Source organism: Protopterus annectens, chromosome 7.part0 (genome assembly GCF_019279795.1).
Source record: "Protopterus annectens isolate FY-2018-M chromosome 7.part0, PAN1.0, whole genome shotgun sequence".
NCBI classification, from domain to species: domain Eukaryota; kingdom Metazoa; phylum Chordata; order Ceratodontiformes; family Protopteridae; genus Protopterus; species Protopterus annectens.
Window position 1 is genome coordinate 1,569,797,470 of NC_056739.1, and position 20,000 is coordinate 1,569,817,469.

General features: G+C 42.5%; 1 protein-coding gene across 6 annotated transcripts in view; it reads right to left on the minus strand.

Moving 5' to 3' along the window:
• The window catches only part of PTPDC1 (protein tyrosine phosphatase domain containing 1), a 1,141,579-nt gene that overhangs the window by 596,898 nt on the left and 524,681 nt on the right, over positions 1-20,000 (minus strand). The window lies entirely within an intron of this gene.

Here is a 20,000-nt window from a genome sequence, read left to right on the forward strand (position 1 = left end):
TCAGTATTATTCCTCTTTCTGACATTCTTGTGTTTCTCATCCGTAACCCTTATTTAGATTCAAATGTTAATCACTGTTCTCACTTGCCTGTAACTGCCTTGGACAGAACAGTATAAAATCAGTTTGGTAAGACACTGCATGTAGTTTGTCAGTGGTGACTGTTCTTTACACTTAGTTGTTTTCCCAATGCCAAGTCCCTTTGCATTTTTGTCACTACTGCTTGCTCTAATTAATTACAGTGTTCTGAGTACTTTTTTTTGACGACTTTTGTCACTGTGCCCGTTGAATGTCAAGCCTCCCGCCATCATCTCCACTCTTTGCACACCTCTTCACTAATTATACTCTGCCAGAAAGAATAGTTGTGCAAAACCTTACCATAACCATAGATGTCCTTCTCTTCCATGTTGCAGTATTCTTTTTGTGGGATTTCCTGCCCTCAGGCGACTCGTCCGTCAACTCCTATACAAAAGCTTCAGCTTGGCTGTTGCAGCTGCATGGGACGTTACACGTACGGCCATAAACCAGGGGCCTTAAATGTGACTTCTGGATGCACAGTCCTCAGAACTTGAAGCTCAGCAGGTAGAGTAGAAGGCTCAGCAGGAGGAGATGCCAGTAGTGTCAGGTATGGGACCCTGGGGTCCCTCTGTAGCATAGATAGGTCCAGGGTGATGCTGGGATGAAAGCAGAATGATGAGGGGGTTATTGGTGGGTGGGAAGGAATACTGCAACATGGAAGAGAAGGACATCTATGGTTATGGTAAGATTTTACACAACTATTCTATGTCCTTCTATTCCTATGTTGCAGTATTCTAATTTTGGGAGAGTACCACAGCTTATTTGAATGAGAGGGAGGCAGATGCAAAAGAGGATTCGACAAAGCCCTGTAGGATTGCCCTGGTGAATCCTGCATGTGCTCTGGCGACTTGGTCTAGCTTGTAATGTTTGGTGAAAGTGTGGATAGTGGACCATGTGGCTGCTTCCATAATGGAAACTGTGTCCAGACCTTTTAGGAAAGCCTTGGAGGTGGCCATTGACCTTGTGGAATGGGCCTTTACTCCCACTGGGGGAGTTTTTCTGTGGTGAGAGTAGCAAAGACAGATGGCTTTCCTGATCCAGCATGCGATGGTTTGTTTAGAGACTGCCTTGCCCAATGCTCTGGGATGGAAGGAAACAAGAGTTGTTTAGATTTCCTAACTGATCTAGTTTTGTCCAGGTAAAATCTTAGCTGTCTGTGTACATCCAGGGAGTGGAGTATCCCTCCCCTTCATTTGTGGGAGAGGGAAAGAAGGTGGATGGATTGCTTTAGAGACAAATCATTGACCACCTTGGGCATAAAGGAAGGGTTAGTTCTCAGGGTGACCCTGTCCTTGTGGAATGTGGTGTAAGGGGGGGCAAGCCATTAAGGCTTGCAGCTCTGAAACCCTTCTGGCTGATGTGATAGTCACTAGAAGGACTGTTTTCCATGTACATATCTGAAGGGAAGCTGTTGGGTAAGCTTTTCCAGGATGAAATTAAGGTCCCAAGACAGAGGGATAGGCTTTTTTTAGAGGTCTAATGTGTAACACCCCTTTAAGGAAGAGTTTTACATTGAGCCTGGCTAGCAACGGGGGATCAAGAGGCAAGCAGGCTGATACTGCAGAAATGTGTACTTTCACTGAAGAATAGGAAAGTCCACTTTTTATCAGTTGACACACATAAATAAGAACTAGGGGGGTCAGCAATGCAAGGGTCCCTTTCCTTGTCTAGACACCACTTAGTAAATCTTTCCCATTTAGCTAGGTATGATTTTCTTGTTGTAGGTTTCCTGGCCTCCCTCAGGGCTGAAAGCACGTCTTCTGAGTAGTGGTGTCTGAACGGAATCAAAAGTGTATCATCCACACTGTCAGGGACAACATCTGCAAGTATGGGTGGAGGAGGGTTCCTTTTTCTTGTGTCAGGAAGTCCACCTTGTAGGGTAACTTGTAGTGATTGCCCTTGGCTAGATTGTGAAGTAGGGGGAGCCAGTGCTGCCTTGGCCAGTAGGAAGTCAGTAACAAGATTTTCGGTTTGTCCTTCCTGATTTTCAGGAGGACTTTCTGAATCAGTGGAAAGGGGGGAAGGCATAAAGAAACTTCCCCTCCCAGGAGATGTTGAAAGCGTCTACTCTCCAGGCTAGAGGGAACTAGGTCTTAGAGCAAAAAGTCTTCAGCTGCCTGTTCTGGGGGGAGGCCAACAGGTCTACTTGAGGAGTGCCCCACCGGTGGACTATATCTAGGAAGATGGTCCTGTCCAGAATTCATTTGTGTTGTGGAGAGGATGTCCAGCAACAGGAGGTCTGCTTGCTTGTTGTCCTGCAAGGGGATGTAGGTTGCCTGCAGGGACAAGTTGTGGCAAGAGGCTAGATCCCATATCAGCAGGGTTAGTCTGCACAGCTGATATGCCTTTGTCCCTCCCTGTTTGTTGAGGTACCACATTACAGTGGTATTGTCTGTTACTATTTGAAGGACCCCTGGTAGAAGCAGAGGGGTAAAGGTTTTTAGAGCGAAGTAGACTGAAGTAATTTCTCTGACATTGATGTGTTTGGGCTTCAAGGAAGGGTGCCAATTTGCTTGGACCCTGTAAGCTGCTATTGTTGCTCCCCAACCTGAATCTGAGGCATCTGTATGCATTACTTGGGTTGGGGGGGCTGAAGTGGAAGCCCCGGGTTTAGCTGGACTTGTTGGATTCACCAGCTGATTTCTTTCTTTAGACAGAGAAGGAGGGGGATTACTTGTTCCAAGTGATTCAAGTGATGGGACCAAATGTTTTTCAGGTACCGCTGTAGCTTGCACATACGCATTCTGGCCAGTGGTCGCATAGTAATGGCTGGTGCCATTAAGCCCAGAATTGCCTTGCAGTTATTGTCTGAGAGTGTAGCAGCTCCTTGAAGTGGGAGGCCAGGAATAGTACCTTGTCCTGTGGGAGAAAGGCCTTCATTCTCTCCATTCGGATTCTGCAACCCAGAAAAATCTTGTCCTAGTCTGGGTTCAAGGAAAACTTTGGAAGGTTGAAGGTGAACCCTAGATTCTGCAGAAGGGACATGGTGAAGTGCAGATGATTTGAGATGGTATCTTATGACACTGCCAGTATTAGGATGTCGTCCAGCTAGGGATAAATCTGAATTCCCTGAGTTCTGCAGAAGGCAATGGCCGGGACCAGGCATTTTGTGAACACTCGGGGGTAGCTGACAAACCAAAGGGCAAAGCAGTAAATTGGAAATGAGAGTAGGGCCCAGAGAAATGCAGGAATCATCTGCGGGAAGTTCTGATGGGGTATGTGTAGGTAGGCCTCTTTTAGGTCCAAGGTGGCTATGAAAGCCTTGGCTGGTATGAGAGGCAGCAGAGTGGGAAGTGACAGCATTTTGAAGGTGGGCATCTGAAGGTAGAAATTTAGGAAGGAGAGGTCTAAGATGGGTCTCCAAGGGCCGTCTTTCTTGAGAACCAGGAAGAGACGGGAGGAGAAACCCTTTCCTTCTTGTCCTGAGGGAACAGGTTCTATGGTACCCAGCTTCAGCAGGTTTGTCAGAACCTGTGGAAGGAGATGCTGTTGGTTTTTGGGGGGGTATGTGATGCCTCTCATGGGTGTTTTTTCTTTCCAGGAGAGGAAACATCCTTTTTCAATTATGGATAGTACCCATTCATCCGAGGTTATGGTTTGCCAGAAAGGGAGGCATTGGGAAAGGTGTGCTGAGAGTGGTAGGGGGGCAAGGCAGTCATGCATTATTGGGGCCTCCTCTGTCCTGAAAGGGTTGTCTAGGCTAAGGATGCAGGACAGCAGGTCTGGACATGGTGGTTCTTCTTGCACCTCTTCTAGATCTGGAAGAGGAAGTACCCGTCTAGGTAAAGTTTCGCCTTACAAAGGTGGCTTTAGCTGTATAGTTTCTGTAGTACTTGGGAATGGGGGACACCAGTAAATTTTTATGTCCTGCAATTCCTTACTTTTTTCTTGCAGATTCTTAAAAAGATCTTCATATTGTTTTCCAAAAAGGAAATTGTGATCCAGGGGGGCCATCCAAGATCTCTGACAAAGTCTTCTGGTAGATTCTGAAGTCTCAGCCAGGAGTATCTCCTGAGGACAGAAGCAGATGCTGCAGAGCGAGCAGATGCTTCTGCAGCATTATAGCTGCATCTAATCGAGTGTCTGGCTACTTGTACAGCCACAGAGAGTTTTGGAGGAGATGTCAGCCTTAATGGGGCTGTCAAGGAAGTCCAGAGCATATTTAGTCATGTGCATCTGATAGTTAATGGCTCTGAAAGTCAATGTGGAGGATGTGTATACCTTCTTGCCAATCCTATCCATAGACTTGCTGTCTTTATCAGTGGGGTAGGAGTGAGGTGGAGTGGAAGGAGTCTGGATTGCTTATTAGGGTAGGTGACAATCACTGCTGGGTCTGCTAAGGATGGTTTGACCAAGAATTTCTGCTTGTCAGGCACCTTGTAGAAGCAATCTGGCCGCTTGGGGGCAGGTGGCTGTGAGTCTGGGGCCTTAGATGCAGAATTAAAGGCATTCAGGTATGCAGGCAGAACTGGAGGAAAAGCAGAAGGGTAGGGGGATTCAACTTGAAGAAGCTCAAAATATCTCTTTTGAGTATCAGACATTTGTGAGGTATCCCATTAGAAGTAGTCTTTCATCTTGGTGATGGTCTCACCAAATGTAATATCCTCAGGGGGTGAATCCCCCTCAATAGATTCCTCATCAAGAGAATAATACTCCTGGGAAGATGCAATTTGGGAGGTGTAAGACATGCAGTCCTCTGAGGAGGAAAAGAAAGTATCATGCCCTTCTTCCCTAACCTGGGATGTTGGGGGGGGGGGGTGATTGAAGAGGCTGAAGCAGGCCTAGGGCTGAGTAAAGGTAGAGTAGTGGAGGATGAGGCTGAAGACCTAAGGGCCATAAAGGCCTTCATAAGGGAAGAAGTGAAGGACTGCCAATCAGATAGGTCTTCTGCAGTGGAAGAGGCATGCTTGGTTTTCTGTTTCTTTTTAGATGGGGTGGACGCTGGAACTGGCTTGGAATCAGGTTTAGTAGAAACCGTATCCGAAGTCAGGATCCCAGTCAGAGGTTCCGCAGATCCTGGTTCCCCCTTGATCTCGACAGTAGTCAAGGTCTGGGTTGGCTCCGTGGACGTGCCAGTCGGCTGAGCAATGGCTTCCCCAAAGGTAGTCGTTGAAGTCAACGGATCCGCCGGGCACCCCTCGGCTCCTAAATCGGCAGCTGGCAGGGTGTCCGTTAACGGAGCGGCAGGTGAAGAAGGCCTAGGAAACTTGGGCTTCTTATATGAAGGTTATGACGCAGCCTCCGAGCCGGGATCCATTCTTAGGGCTAACTGCTTAAGGCACTGGTTTTCTAAGTAGAGGTTAAGTGCGGCCAGAAGGCTGCGTAGGCTCTCCGGCACAAACGATTGACAAATGGAGCAAACTGAATGATCGTGCTCCTGGCCCAAGCAAAAAACAAACTGCTCATGGGCATCTTTGTGGGGTATCTGACACCCGCATTGGCATTTACCCTTTTTACCTGACATCAGCTATAAATTGCAACAACAAACCAAGCCTAAGCAATAACAATCAGTTATGAAAAACCAAAAACCCTACGGGTTACTTAGCTTTATTGAGACGTCTGATGAAAAGGAGCAAACACACGATGGGTCAGTCATCTGCAGCTGAAAAGTTCTGAGGATTGTGCGTGCAGACGTCACATTTAAGGCCCCTGGTTTATGGCCTTACGTGTGATGTCCCACGCAGTTGCAACAGCCAAGATGAAGTTTTTCTATAGGAGCCGACGTACAAGAAGCCTGAGGGCAGGGAATCCCACAACAAGAATACTGCAAGACAGGAATAGAAGGACATGTATAGAAAAGTACAGTTGTGTACCTTTCATAAATGTAGATGTTCGAGTGTATTCACTGTTGCAGTCATTACAATTGGGTTATCCTGCTGGCAGGCTACCTGCAGTCGGCCCGAGTTCCAAAGTCTAGGTCCGGCGTCGGCTGCTGTCACCTCCTCCCTGACGTCAGTGCGCCAGGGGTATAAAAGATGCAGCCGATGCCATTTTCTTCAGTTTTTCTTGCCCCAGATGTCAGGTGCCCCTAAAAAGGTAGGCTAAATTATGCCAATAAGCATGCATACACAAAAAACAACTTTTCCTTCATCTACAAGCAAATACACCACATAGGTTGTATAGAACAGAGAAGTACAGATAAGGCCCAGCAAGGAAAAGGGGGATGGTGGGAGGGTAACCTGGACTGCAACAGTGAATACACTCGAACATCTACATTTATGGTAGGTACACAACTGTACTAGGTTCATTGTGTTTCACTGTTGCAGTCATTACAATTGGGTTGAATCCCAAAGCTAAGGTTGGGAGGCTGGCTAAATAGGATTAGGAGAGGCTATCAGGCCCTGCAGAACTGCAGTGGCAAAGCCTACCCTGGATTAAGAGTAGAGAGGTAAGGGATAGTGCTTTGTAAAAGTGTGCACTGAATTCCAAGTTGCAGCCTCTAAGATGTCTTTAGTTGGTACTCCTCTGAGGAAGGCTGCTGAAGTGGCTGCTGCTCTGGTTGAATGTGGCCTAATGCCCTTAGGCACTGATTTGCCAAGCTGTGAATAGCAGAAACGAATGCAGTGGCCTATCCACTTTGAAATGGTCTGTTTTGAGATAGGCTTTCCTTGTGATCCTGCAGCATATGTCACTAGAAGTTATTCAGTCTTTCTGAAAGCTTTGGTTCGGTCCAAGTAGAAGCGTAGCTGCCTGTGAATGCCCAAAGAATGCAGAAGTCTCTCACCCTTAGTCTGTGGGTTTGGGTAACAGGTAGGCAAATTAATTGTTTGGTTAAGGGCCACACTGGACATTACCTTAGGCATAAATGTAGGGTTTGTCCTTAGAGAAACCCTGTCAGGATGGGAAATGATAAAAGGTTCCACAGCCATGAGTTCCTATAACTCTGAGACTCGTCTAGCGGAGGTTATTGCTAGGAGCAGAGCTGTTTTTCAGGATCAGAATTTTATATCAACTGCAGAGGCTGGCTCAAACGGAGGCAGTGTGAGTTTTTCCAAGACATAGTTGAGGTCCCAAGCAGGTATTGGTGCTCTCCTTGGAGGCCTTATGTTTTTGGCCCCTCTGAGGTACTGCCTTAGCAATGGATGAGAAAAAATAGGTGGTTCTGTATTGTAATGAGCTGAAATGGCAGAGGCATGAATTTTAATTGATGAAAAGGAAAGGCCTTTCTCCAGCATCTCAGTTAAGTACTGCAAAATCTGAGGAATATTTGGAACAGTCGTGTCAATACCTAGTGCCTGGTTCCAAGCACAGAATCTCTTTCCATTTTTCTGCATAAGATTTTCTGGTGCTAGGCCTCCTGGCCTCCAGAATAACATCCATCACTGCTTTAGAGAGAGGTGTGTCTTGAATGGCTACATTATCCGCCATGCTGCCAGGTTTAAGGTCCTGAGTTGGCTGTGCAGTATCTGACTGTCTTGTTGGGTCAATAAGTGAGGAATTTGAGGTAATATCCAAGCTGGGCATTGAGACAAGCTCTTTAGGATTGGGTACCAGTGCTGGCGGGGCCAGTCTGGGTCAATCAGTATCATTTTTGGCATCTCTTGTCTGACCTTGAGGAGTACCTTGGGGAGGAGAGGCAGAGGAGGAAAGGCATAAACTGTTAGGTTTTTCCAGCTGAAAGATAGAGCATCCACTTTCCATGCTTGCTGGTAATAAGTCCTTGTGCAGAATCTCTGTAGTTGGCAGTTGTGAGGGGAGGCAAATAGGTCTATGTCCGGGCACCCCCAGTTCCTTGTTATCATGCTGAAGACTTGTGGATCCAATTTCCACTCGTGGGGATCCATTAGGTTTCTGCTTAGTTCGTCTGCCAGAGTATTTATCCTTCCTGGCAGGAATTGTGCTTGCAGATGTACTTGGTAAGTCAGTGCTGTGTCCCAGAAGTTCATGGCTAGTCTGCAGAGGGGGTAGGAATGCGTGCCCTCCTGCTTGTTTATGTACCACATGACTGTAGTATTGTCCGTCTTTATCAGTAGTTGTCCTGGATGAAGTTGATCCTTGAAGGCTGTCAGGGTATTCTGAACAGCTAGCATCTCTTTTTGATTGATATGTAGATGCATTTGACTTGCGAACCATGTGCCCTGAATACATCTTCCTGCCATATGGGCCCCTCAGGCATAATCTGATGCATCTGTTGTCAATGTCTGCCTGACTGTGGGGAAGGTGAATGGCTGTCCCGTGTTGAGGTGACAGGCTTTTGCCCACCATTGAAACTCCTGTTGCAGGCAGGGAATGAGGGTAATTATTGTTTCCAGGCTGTGGCAATGTTGAGTCCAAACACTTTTCAGATACCATTGAAGTTTCCTCATATGCAGTCTTGCATATGGAATTGGCAGTATGCAGGATGCCATGAAGCCCAAAGCCTGCAGAATTTTTCTTGCAGATAACTAGGTCTTTGTTGCCAACATTTTGAAATAAGTAGTCAGTTGTCTGTGTTTGTCTGGCGTGAGATAAGTCATCTGGGCAGTTGTATTTAAGCTTGCACCCAGGAATATTATCTCTTGAGAGGGTATGAGCTTTGATTTCTTTTCGTTTACTGTGTACCCTAGACCTGTTAGTAATCTTTTTACAAACGCCAGATGCTGTAGTAGGATGTCCTTGTTCTCTGCTTGAATAAGGCAGTCGTCTAAGTAAGGATATATTTGTATTCCTCTTTGTCTGTAAAATGCAATTACTGGTGCCAGGCATTTTGTGAAGACCCTGGGCGCAGTAGATAAGCCAAAGGGCAGTGCAGAGAATTGGTAGTGCATTGAGCCAGGTATAAATCTGAGGTATCTTCTGCATGATTGTCTGATTGGGACATGCAGGTATGCCTCTTTTAGGTCTAAAGTCACAACCCAAGCCTTCTTGCCCAGCATGGGCAGAAGCTGCTGCAGAGTTAACATTTTGAATTTTGGAATATCCAGCAATGTGTTTAGGATAGACAGGTCCAGTATTGGTCTCCAGGCTTTGTCCTTTCTGGGTACCAAGAACAGCCTTGAGTAAAATCCTTGTTCCTGCTCTTGCTGTGGTACTTGCTGAATGGCTCTCATGTCCATGAGGGATGAAACTTGTTTTTTGTGCCTCTGCCCATTGATTGTGTGGTAGGTCTGGCATACCGTCTGGCCTTGGCAGGGTGTGAAAGTGGAACCTGTAGCCTTGAGATATGATATTTAAGACCCATTTGTCCTGGGTGATCATGTGCCAATTTTGTGAAAAAAGTGCTAGTTTTCCCCCCAAAAGAGCTGCCAGAAGGTAAGTGCTTGGTGCTGGCAGGGGAAAATCATTGAGAATGTTTCCTATATGGCTGTGATTTTTCCTCTCTGCTTTTGGAGGTAGAAGCACCCCATTGTTTAGGCCTGTATGAGCCTTGGGGCTGTGATCTGCCTCTGGGGCGTCTGTATCTGCCTCTTTGCGGCCTGTCTGACACTGGAAAGGACCAATTCTTTGTAGGCCAGTTCCTGCTAAATCTGGGAGGCTGTACCTGTAAGAAATCCTTCACTGTTTGCATAGATTTAGCTTTGTCCTCCATTTTCTTCAACACCAAACAAGGTATCATGTTGTAATGGAGCATCTAATAGCTTTGCTTTAACATGATCGGGCAGATTCTGTTCTTTTAACCAAGCATGCCTTCTAATGACAGAACCTGTAACTGCGGCCCTGCAGGAGGCCTCTAGAGAATCAAAACCACATTGCAAAGTATGCTTTCCCACCTGTTCAGCTGCATGCAATAAATCCTGCATTTCTTTGTTTTCTGCACAATCTGAATTTGTCAACATTTTCTGTTTAAGCCGCGACATAAGATATTGCTGATATTTAAGCATATGAAACTAACAATTTAAAGCTCTTACAGCCAAGGTAGCAGAAGTATAAATCTTTTCCCCCCATCTATCCAGGGCCCTTGAATCCCTATCAGAGGGGATAGGGTTTTTTGCAGTGAAAGCCTTAACCCCCTTGGGACCCTGAGAAATAGTTTCTGGGTCAGCAGCAGGGCTTTTGTAAAGAAATTTATGAGAATCAGGAACCCAGTAGTATCTGTCTGGCTTAACAGGAGTTGGTGGTAGAGTCAGGAGACAGACCGGACTCTGAAAATGCAACATCTACAATGTCTAAAAACAGGAGGAATAGCAAGGGGCCTGTGCTGGGGTAATAAAATGAAGTCTCTTAGCCTTTTCTTGAATTCTGAGTAATCTTGGCTCTCCCAATGGAAATACTCCCTCAAAGTATGCAGGGTCTCCCCAAAAGAATAATCCTCAGGAGGTGAGGCTGAAGGGATAGATTATTCAGCATCAGAATCCTCATAGGGAGAAAGGGAATATTCCTGTTCAGAAGAGGAATCAGAAGAAATGGAAAAATGATCTGAAGTTTCATATTCTATCTCTTGCCTAGGCCTCTTATCAAGAGGGGGATGGGAACCCCTGATCAAAGTAATTAAGTCTTCGGCCATTTTAAGCATCTATTTTTTAGGCATGGAGGCCTGTCCAGGAGAATGCTGTACTTGTTTCTTTGTCTTTAGAGCTGCTTTAGTCTTTGCCTTTGAAGCTGAAGATGGCTTTACATATAACTGTGTAGGCCTGAAAACACCCTCAGAAGCCGATGCCTGCTCAGCAGCTCTGGACCCATCTGAGGGAATAGTTTCCGAGTGTCCAATACCTTGAGTTTCCAGCGGCCTAGTCGGCTCCACATGGGAGTCAGAAGCTGCTGTGGCTCTGAGGTAGCGGGCGTCAGGGGCTGCAAAAGCACCTCACTGAGAACCGGCGACAGGCCTAACGGAAGCCTCGTCGTCGGTTTTGGACCTCGGATGCCTGTCCTTTTCTTTTTCTTTGTGCTTTTTATAAACTCTGGTAGTCGGCTGTTCCGACGGCATTATATAATTGAATCTTCTGCCAAAGTAATGAAATGCAAAATCGTACCGACGCTTAATAATGCGTTGGTTAAATCTAGCACAAAACCGACAACTAGCAACGTTGTGGTCAGGGCCTAGGCAAGGAATACAGTAAGAATGAAAATCCTTATGAGGTAATTGCTTCCCACAAAAAATATAATTATTAACTTTTTCTGACATCGGTCTGGAGCAAGAAAAAAGTTTCCCCAATGGGGTACTTAGCTTTAATGAAGACTTCGGATCTGAAATTCGAATTTGAAAATCTGAGGAGTTGGCCGACCAGCACTTGCGAACTGCTTTTGCTTCGGGCACCGCGCAGCAAGAAACACTGAAGAAAATGGCGTCGGCTGCATCTTTTATACCCCTGGTGCACTGATGTCAGGGAGGAGGTGACAGCAGCTGACGCCGGACCTAGACTTTGAAACTCGGGCCGACTGCGGGTAGCCTTCCAGCAGGATAACCCAATTGTAATGACTGCAACAGTGAAACACGATGAACATCTACACTGTGATGTATCTTATACTGTGCACTGCTGTAGTGCATCATATCGGGCTTTATGTACATTTGATTATCAGATTTTTCTCTCTGCTATTTTTATGTTTCTACTATTGCACTTTTTGTCTTACAATTGTACACTGTACCTTGGAGTTTGTCTTCCTGAGTCTCTGATTAAATGAAGTTATCAGATTAGTCAGATTATCTCAGTTAACAAATGTAAACAAGCAAGCAAATCATATAAGCAGCCATAGTGGTGGTTTGTGTCACCAGCAATGAAGACATATATGTATCACCCTATGGGCATCCTATGCCTGTCATCAAGATGAATGTATGCTCTGCACAGATGCTTGACAAGGGCTATAATCATCAGATTGGGCCACCAAGCCTACATTTCTTGGTCCTATGGCCCTGGCACCATGCAAGAAGCCTCTGCTTGCATGTGAGCAAGTTAGTCAAATGGGACCGCTACGTCTCTCTGCCCCCCCCAGATGGGTGACCTGCCATAATCTACTTAATTTTAGCCACCCCTTCCCAGCTCTTGCAGCACTCAAACAGTTGTCTGAACTTGTATCATCTGGTTCATAGTCAGGGCTTCACCTCTCTATGCCACATATGTGTGCACAGTGTTATGAGTACTTTGCACATGTAAGTGTAGCACCTATGATGAGATTCCATTGTTACTTTAGCAATTTATTACAATAGCAATAACCAACAACTGGGTGTGGTATATTGATGACTTACCCAAAGTTGGTGTGATTAAACAAAACCAACTGTGCGTAAATTTTCAATATACCACACCTAGGAGTTGGTAACTGTTATTATACTATGACATTATTTAAGAAAAAAAAATTACTTACTTTTCTTAAATAATGTCTTTGTATGACAGCTCTGTGGTGTTCTTCCGCTTTCTTTAGATATCCTACTGCTTTTTTAAAAGTTTTTATTGGATTTTCAATTTGTAAAATAATCACAACAATATTTACAGTCAGAGATTTGTGAACATAATAAATAAAAAAAATCAACTAAACCTCACACACAAAAGAAAAACAACTATTTACAGTAGTGTAAATTAACCATCAATTCATTCAAGTTATACATTCCATTAAATCTAAAATGCAGATTTTTTTGCTTGTCAACTGATCTCTAAGTTTTGTCCATTCACTGCAGCAAGAGGCAAATAAACAAATAAATAAATAAACGATAATCCTGGTTGTTCTTGACTTCATTGTAATGCTTTCCAGGTGATAGACTTCAGTCACAACATTCAACATTCTTTGAAGGCTACAATTCTGAATTATAACCTTTCTCGCTACAGATGGTATAGACAACAAAATGTGATATTTCATTTTTTAACACATTTAGGAATAGCAGTGATAAAAAGGATTAATGAGTTAGATAAAACAAATTTATCTCCAAAAAAGCCTGTAAAAAGAGATTAATGTTATTGCAATAAGGTGTTAAGACAGTACAGTCAAAAAATATGCATTTCCAATCCGCTTTAATTTCTTGTTTACATCTCCAACAAATTTGTTTCTGCTTGAACATTAATTAAACTTTATGTGGTATGAAAAAAAAATTGCAAAAATTTCCAAGTAAACACATTCCATCTAAGAAATGAAGTTATAATGTTTAGAAGATATTAGAATTATTTTTTATCTTCTTCACTCGGAGGTCTGTTATTAATTTGGGTAAAATAATTCCAATTGTTTTTGTTTCTCTCCTCACAACTCTACATAATTTAGATAAGAGACCCTGTCCCAATGTGTTTGGTTGCATTAAGAATATTAGATGTTCTTTTGGGATATGATCTGTTATCCTTGGTTGCACTAACTTAAATTTCCACTTCTACCTGTTGTCTGCAGGATTGTGATGTACTGCGCATGCGTACTGGACTTACATTCCCATGCTTATGCAGTACATCAGTGCTCTGGGAAGGAAGCAATGGAGAAAGGAAGATCTCCCTTGCTCCTTTTTTTTTTTTTAAGGTTAAAATTTGGATACTTCAGAGGTACGCGAGAGACAGGGTAGAGAAAATACAAGGAAAATCAAGTACATTTCTTTAGTTATGAATAGCATACCTGATTTTCCTAGTATGTTCTCCATCCTGTCTCTCTCATACTTCTGGACTGTCCAGATTTCTAATTTTATTATGATTATTTTTTTTATAGTGAAGAAAACTTAAAAAGTTATAGTATATATTAATGGAAGAAAGTCTGGGCAACCAGACCTTTTTCTATTTTTTCTATTAAGTGTTACTAGAGATAGTTGCAAACACCTTGAATAGTTTCTTCACCGAGACTATCCAGTCCCTAGAAAACCAGCTACCTCCAAGCTGCACCAGCTCAAAGTCCGATGCTCCCAGTACCCAACTCTCCTTTAGCTTACAACCAGTTACTACATCATTTGTTCATGCCCTAATTAAAAAATTAAAACCCACTACTCTATCAACTGATCTTCTCCCCACTGAGTATCTGAAAAAAGCTGCAGATGTCATAGCATACCCCATCTCCATTCTAATCAGTCGTATCATATCAGAAGCTACCATCCCCTCCATCTGGAAAATATCCCATGTCATACCACTTCATAAAGGTGGGAGCTCCACTGAACTAATTTCAGACCCGTAGCTATACTGTCACCATTGGCTAAAATTATGGAAAAATGTATCCATAGACAACTGCTTCACCATCTAATCCAGAAATATCTCTTGGCCAACTCTCAGCATGGCTTCAGGCCTCATCATAGCACCACCTCAGCCCTCCTAGCCTTCTCCAATGCCATTAACCATAACCGTAACAATAATAAAATATCCTCTGCCCTCTTTTTGGATCTCTCCCAGGCTTTTGATATGGTTGACGACCTCTAATCCACATCCTGAAAACAATTTGCTTAGATAATCAAGCTCTCCAATGGTTCCACAATCTTATCTGAGTGGTAGACAACAGGCCGTCCTATGACAAAATAAACTATCTAACCTCTTACCTAATACCCTGGGAGTCCCCCAGGGCTCTACATTAGGACCTCTTCTGTTTTCCATTTTCATTAATGATCTCTACACTGTCATCCCAGATGCAAACTGTATTCAATATGCGGACGAGTCCACTCTGATCTGCTCTGCTGCATCCCAGTCAGATCTGTGGACATTATCCCAAAATACTTTCAACATAATTGAAAACTGGCTTTCTGATCGTCGTCTGATCTTAAACCCCAATAAAACAAAGTTATTACTTTTCTCCCCTACTAATAGGTTGACTGCATTATCCTTTTCCATAAAATCTAACAATGGCACCACAATCTCCCCAGACACCTATACAAAACTCCTAAGTGTTATTGTAGATAATAACCTTAAATTTGGCTTGCATGTCAACCAAACTATCAAAACCATCAATAAAAAACTCTGGTCACTACACAAAATTAAACCATTCCTAACCCCGCCAGCTAGAACTGCCATTGTATGATCTCATCTACTCTCGACTCTTCTCTACTCTTCCCCTTTATTCACTAACTTAAGGAAATCTGATCTCAATAAACTCTCTAGCTGCTACAACCACATTGCTAGATTTGCCACCGTGATGCCCTACAGGACACACCACTGCAACAACCTAAACTATCTAGGATGGTTAGAACTGTCCAGACTAATTCAGTACAACCAGCTTGTAGTGGCACATAATGTACTTAACCAACCTGAAAATACACCTGCACTTAAAAACATTATCAACCCTACATCAATCTCAGACCACTTCGCTCTTCCAATAGACTGCTAGTTCAAACTGTCAAAACCAATAATTCGGCTGGTATATCTGTTTGCAAACTCTGTAAGTAAAATTTGGAACTCACTACCTGTGGACATCACCCTAGAATCCACTCAAGTCAATTCAGAAGAATCTCAAACAGTATTTTAAATTAAACTGGTTATGCCCTTGTTCCAAGCCCGACTAGCTCTTTCCTATGATGGTGTGCCAACTACTTTACAACTAAGCCATGTGTAAACACTTAGTCTTTTACCTTGTGAAATCTTAACTTTGTAAACTTGTACAATTTGATTATATAAATAATCTTTAAACTGTGTTCATTACAAATCACGTAATTTCTTATTGTTTGTACCTTGGAGCTTTTCTCTCCAGGTGCCCGCTGAAAATGGACATGTATCCAGTTGGAGTATCCCGGTCAACAAATGTAAAATAAAAATAAATAAATAAAATATATGCTTGACTTACAATGGGCACGCTGGTTGGGCTGACTAATCCACATGCTTGCTTTTGAATGTTATTCTATAATTAAGATTATATAAAATTATGGTGATTGTGATGGTGTGGTGGCAGAAGAAGACAATGCATCTTCTCTGTACTGCAGAATGCTTATAATGTCTAGGTACTGATTCCAATCACCATGGGTTGCTTAGACCCTTCAACCTGTCCCATGACCTCTTGAAATTTCCTGTAAATCTAAAGGTCACCATCCACTCAAACAGTATATTCCAAGTGTTCACAACCCTCTCAATGAAATAATACTTTCTCATGTCCTTGTTTAAGTCTGTGCTCTTCAACTGCACTCCTTTTGCTTGCCTTGTACATGTTTTCTAGCTGTTTCACATAACTTTTCACACAGGGACTCCAGATGTGCATGCACTACTCCAGACCTGGTGGTACACATACTGAGCATGGTTGCACTTTATTAAAAAAATCTTGGTTCGCCACTAGAGGGAGATATAAAATCAATTTATTTATTGGACTAAGTTTTAAACATTTTATATTTGTCATCATTTTTAATTAATGGATATTTATTCAAGATTTTTAACTTTAACTTTAAATTTGAGAAGGTTTTACAATATTTATATATTTATAATTCTTACTTTCAAAGGTCTACAAACATTTATGACAATATGATTTATTTTATGTGTATTGAGCACTTTAATGAATTAATTTATTGGTTCCCTTATGTGATTGGTATTTTTTAATTGGTTTCAAACAGGGGTGTGTATATATATATATATATGACAATGTGGTGGTTATTTTTCATTAACTGATGAAGTTGAAGACGAAAACGTTTTGTATTACAATAAGCGTTAGTGTGATTTAATAAACTGTTTGTGCTTTTACTTGGTTGTGGTGTTTTTACAGTTTACTGGTTTTACATGAACACCACTCGTCCTTTTGTATTGTAGAATGCTTATAATGTCTAGGTACTGATTCCAATCACCATGGGTTGCTTAGACCCTTCAACCTGTCCCATGACCTCTTGAAATTTCCTGTAAATCTAAAGGTCACCATCCACTCAAACAGTACATTCCAAGTGTTCACAACCCTCTCAATTAAACAATACTTTCTCATGTCCTTGTTTAAGTCTGTGCTCTTCAACTGCACCCCTTTTGCTTGCCTTGTACATGTTTTCTAGCTGTTTCACATAATTTTTCACACAGGGACTCCAGATGTGCATGCACTACTCCAGACTTGGTCTCATTAATATGTGAGAAATTTGAAGTACAATCTTCCTATCCCAACAGTTTATGCCCCAAAGAATAGAGCCCTGAACGTTATGGTTCCTGGTGCCCTTTCTACATATTGAACTTCCACAACTATGGCAAACTGTTACAGGAAAAACCAAAATACACACAAATGATCCACAGGCTGTTCACCACATCAGTTTACTCCAAGTACATAATCTGGTACCTTGGCCTTTCGCCTTTTCCTGAGAAGGCAAAAGGCTTTAGTATCAGATGATGTACTTGGGATAAACTGAGGTGGTGAACAGCCTGTGGATCTTTTGTGTGCATTTTGGCCCTCTTTACATATGCCTGATGGTCAAAGGCTAGTGTGATGAACACTTCTGTCAATTTCATTTAATGTCCCTCCTAGTCCAGCATCATTTAATTTGTTTGTGACCCTTGTGTTGTGTCAAAAATGATGAACCCTGTGCTTATCTGCACCGAATCTTAACAGCTACCTCGCTGCCCACCTTTACTGGACTTAATGGTACCTTTTTCAGTTTTTGCCCATCCAAGACTTTGGCTCCAAATTTTGTGTAACCTGAAAATGAGTTTAATCTGCTAGTCATCTCCCCTGGCACATCCAAATAAATACGATGAAAAGTGAGGGTCTCATTACTGATCTTTACAGAACTCTTACTTTCTTTGATCTGGACAGCTTTCTCTTACCATCACCTCAGGGTTCCTTCTCAAAGCCCATTCCTTCATCAGTATCATAAGTTTGTACCATGTTCCTAGACCCATCCTTCCAGTCTCTGATGTGGCACTGAGTCAAAGGCCTTACTAAGTCCAGCCAAAGTACATATATTGCCACTCCCTCATCCAGTTCTGCTGTTACCCTGTCTCTTCTTCGCATTGAAGCCATAATGGTTTGGATCCTGAAGCTGACTGTCTTTTGAAAGGCATCAGCCCTTTATTTCAGAATGTACATTAGAACACTGACAGTTATAAATATTGAACGCTCACATAAGCGGATATGCAGGAACTCGATGTTTTTTTTTTTAATTGCAGTACAGTGAAGACTGGAATACTTGCCCTTTCCCCACTGTAGTGTGATCTCAGAGTTGGAATATATATATTTAGCGAGGGTGTGGGGAGCACAGTATTTTTCGCTCATGTGAGCATTTGATATTTATAACTTTCTGAGTTCTAATATAGACCCTTCTCCATCAACTGTATCTGACTTGTAATAGCCAAGACAGGTCTAGCTATACAGAACTCTGTTAAAGATTTCTGTGAGTGGTTTTGCCAGGGTATTTGCTCATTTTTGACTGTTTTGACTGATATTCTTATAGGAACCTGTGTATCATCTTCCTACAAAATAATCAGTTTCTTTTCTACCCTCTCCAACCCAATGACCCAATTCCACTGTTTTCATCTCCCTATGCTTTCTTACACTCTCAACACAATCTTTTTCATTTGGAAATAGTAGGGTGAAGACCTTGGTGAGCTCTTCAGCAATAATTAATTGTCATTGCTAACTTCCCCTCTATCTTTGACCAACCAGTTCAGGTTGATGCACCCTGTGCATTTCATTCACTCCTTGCATTTCTCCCTGGTCTGCTTATCTCTCTACTCCAGCCTTGGCTTCCTTACCTATCCAGTGCTTCTCCCTTGGCCTTGATATAGGCCTGCCTTTCTTCCTCCTCTCCTACTACTTTCTACCATTTGCATATTTTCTCCTTATTCTTTTTTGTTTCAATAAACATCTTTTATTAAATTATCACAAATGACACAGACAATCTGACATTTACATAAAAAATAAACCACTTTAGTTGCAAACATTATACATCACTTATAATCTATCCAGTCATTGTCAAACATTATATGGCTCATTCAAATCCTGCCTCTTAAATCTCATTCCTTCTCTGCATATATTGTTCCCACAATTCTATTTCTCCTATGGAGTTTGCTCCTTCCCTTTCCTAAAGATCCCAATTCCAGTTGTTTTATCTCTGTTACTATATTCACTACTTCTAGTAAAGTTGGTCTAGACTTTGATTTACATTTTCTAGTAATTGCTTTTTTTTTGGCAGCCACCATAATTAGACTCAGCAAGGCTTTACTATCTCTAGGCAATTCCAATTCTGTACCATAGCTCAAAAAAATCATCTCCCCGGTCAATCCAATCCGCCCACCCAGCATCTCCGACAGAACGGTCTGCAGGGAATCCTTACATTCTGCAAGCTCATTACACTCTCAAAAAATATGTTCCCAGTCACCTCATTCTTGTCCATCACACCTTCAACATTTGCTACCCACCTGAGAAAAAATTCTTTGGAGTCTACTTGGGGTATAAAAACAACCTATGTAAACATTTCCAGGAAAAGATCCTAAATCTTCCAGACTTTGTTGCATATCTGAGAGATATACATATATCCTCCCATTGTCTCTTTGTGAATTGCTTATCCAGTCTCTCTTCTCAATCCTTTCTAAGCTCCTCTGATTGATTCTTGCAATTATCTTGAAATATTTATATGCATTATTAATTATTCCTTTTTTAATGGCAGCTTCTGTTCTAGAGTCCATTAAAAACTCTACCAGTGCTGGTCTTTCATTTAGGAGCCCCCTATTTCTTTCTCTTTACCTATACCCTGATATCAATCTTTGATAGGGAAGGCAATCTCTAACCTGCAGTCCAAATAAATACTTGGCCTCTTCCCATTCCATTACCTTTCCCTTTTTAGTTATTTGCTCCCAATACCTTGGTTCTTTTGCCAGTTTTCTCTAATAAATTCCTGCCCCCTCTTGCCTATTATCTGTATCCCTAATCACAGTCATCCCTAATGTCAGAAGCTCATTTGTCCATTCTCATGCTGGTTTGGTACTTAGAATACTCCCTGCTATTTTATGAAATCCCAGTCTTTCCTTATTTCTTGAGCTGCCCCCCTCTAGCATCATCATTCCTTCCCACTCTAAATTATGGTTTTCTGCTTGTGCTATGTGTAAGAGCCTTTTCCCTTCCCACATAAAATCTTTCAACTCTTTTTTAATTGCTATCCATAGCTTCTACTCTGGTTGATAAAAATATTACTGACCTGTGTATAAGACTTCTTTTTCTTCTTCTTTCGGCTTTTCCCAGTT